This window comes from Chinchilla lanigera, unplaced genomic scaffold (assembly GCF_000276665.1).
Source record: "Chinchilla lanigera isolate Chin_1 unplaced genomic scaffold, ChiLan1.0 scaffold00101, whole genome shotgun sequence".
In the NCBI taxonomy this organism is placed as follows: Eukaryota; Metazoa; Chordata; class Mammalia; order Rodentia; family Chinchillidae; genus Chinchilla; species Chinchilla lanigera.
Window position 1 is genome coordinate 6,600,355 of NW_004955502.1, and position 2,599 is coordinate 6,602,953.

Sequence of the window (2,599 nt, forward strand, 5' to 3'; positions counted from 1 at the left end):
TTGTGCTATTATTATTGTTAACTGTACTACTTTAGGCAGGATGTCACATCTGTTGTAATCAGTTTTTCTCCCTTGTACAAAAACACTATATTTTTCTGGGGTCATAACCATCACCAGAATCCAGTACCAAAGGACTAAGTGCTGTCCCAAATAGATAGCAACTTTAACCTTAATAAATTGAGAAGGCAGGACCTTGGGACAGACAAAAAGACCCTGAACCACCTACACCTAGAAGATATATCTGAGGAACAGACATTTCCTAGAGAACTCTCAATACTAGTAATAAAGCTCTATACTAAAAGAAATTTACAAGCATCAACACAGAAAACAAAATAAAATTTAAAAATAGAAAATGACAAGATGCAGAAGCAAAATGCAAAGCCAGACCTCCAGCCCTTTAGAACAAACCCAGGGGACAATAAGATAGAGGAAATCATAAGCAACCCACCTGAATTTCTAGAATGATGGCAACAGCAGGAAAGAAAAGCAAATGTATGGTGCTATAGAGGAAATTAGAGAATAAATAATCTCTTAGGTAAAAAAAGAGAAAGATGACAACCATAATGAAAGACTTGCTCAGGGACTTTACAGTAGACATAGATTAAAAAAAAAATAGAGGAACATAGGAAAATGATGGAAAACATGAATGCCCTACATAGGAAAGAAATGAAATCCGTGAAACAGATTGAAACAGATATCCAGAATATAAAAGTATCATTGAAAGTTTGCAAAATCAAATGAACAAAAGGGAAGATAGAACATCAGATCTAGGAGACAGGATTTCAGTTAGTGAACCTGAAAAGAGAAGCTCTTAAAAATAGGAAGAGACAATGGAAAAACAATCCAAAGCTGTGAGATAATGCAAAGAACAATACAAGAATGATTGGAGCCAATGAAAACGGAGGAGTCAGCACAAAGTATAAAAAAATAAAAATATCTGTTCACAAAAGTAATGGCAGATAACTTCCCAAGCATGGAAAAATAAAATTACATACATAGAAGTAAGGCAGATAGAACCCAAATTAGTCATGAAGAAAATAAATCTACACCAAGGTATATAATAATCAATACTCCAGAAATTCAGCAAAAAAGCAGAATACTAAAACCTGTTAGAGATAAGAAACAAATCATCTATAAAGGGAAGCCCATTAGAATCACAGCAGACTTCTCAACACAAATCCTTAAGTCAAGGAGAGCTTGGAATAAAGTATTTCAAGTTCCAAAAGAAGACAACTTCCAACTCAGATTAATGTACCCTGCAAAACTATCTTTCAGAATTAACAGAGACATAAGATACCTCCATGACAAAGAACAACTGAAGAAATTCACAGCCACCAAATCAGTACTACAAAGTGTTCTGAAAGATATTGTAGAAAAAGATGACAAAGATCACAGTGGTAAGAACACCAATAGAAAGAAATCATCAGGCAGGCAAGAAATTAAACAGAGGGGAAAGACAGGGAACCAACAGCAGGAAACTAATATGACAAGGATAGGCCAGTACATATCCATTATAACCATCAATTTAAATGGTCTCAGTTTACCAATCAAAAAAAAAATGAGACTGGTTGAATGGATAAAGAAACAAGATCTAATAATATGTTGTATACATGAAACACATTCGTAAAACTCATCTGGAACAGCATAGCAACAGAATAGCAAAGTCAATTCCAGGCAACAAAAGCAAGTCAGACAACATTATAATCCATGACTTCAAATTATACTTCAGAGCAACTGTAATTTTTAAAAATTCATGGTAGTGACCAAGAGAAAAGATCGAGGATCAATAGAACAAATTAGGAGATGTGGAAACAACTCCAAACACACTCAGCCACCTTATCTTCGACAAAGAGTCTAAACATGTTCCCTGGAAAAAAAGATAACCTCCTTAATAAACAGTACTGGGAAAACTGGCTTTCCACATGCTGAAGACTAAAACTAAACCCATGTCTATCACCATGCACTGAATTAAAGTCAAAATGGATCAAAGTTCTAAATATTAAAAAAAGAAACACTGAATCTGCTGGAAGATAGAGTAGGTAGAACTCTTGAAGACATATGGGTAGGCAAAGACTTCATGAGCAAAACCCCTATTGCACGGAAATACTACAAAGATTTAACACCTTGGATCTCATCTTATTAAAAAGCACTTGCACAACAATAGAAACAGAATGGGAAAAATTTCTAACCAATTGTTCCTCAGACAGAGGACTCCTATTTAGAACATATCAAGAATTGAAAAACTCAGAACCCCCTAAATTTAAAGACACAATCCAAAAATGGGCATCTGAGATGAAGAAGTACAAACACCAAATAAATATATGAAAAATGTTCATATCTGGTCATCCAAGAGATCTAAATTAGACAGCATTGAGATTTCATCTCACTCCTGAAACTATGGCTATTATCAAGAAATCAACCAATAACAAATGCTGGAGGGGCTGTGAGGGAAAAGGAACCCTTCTTCACTGTTGGTGGAAATGTAGACTGGTACAACTACTGTGGAAATCAGTGTGGAAAGTCCAAAGATTATAACTGGTGGTCCCATTTGACCCAGCTCTTCCTTTCTTGGTATCTTCCCAAAAGAATTAAAAGCATC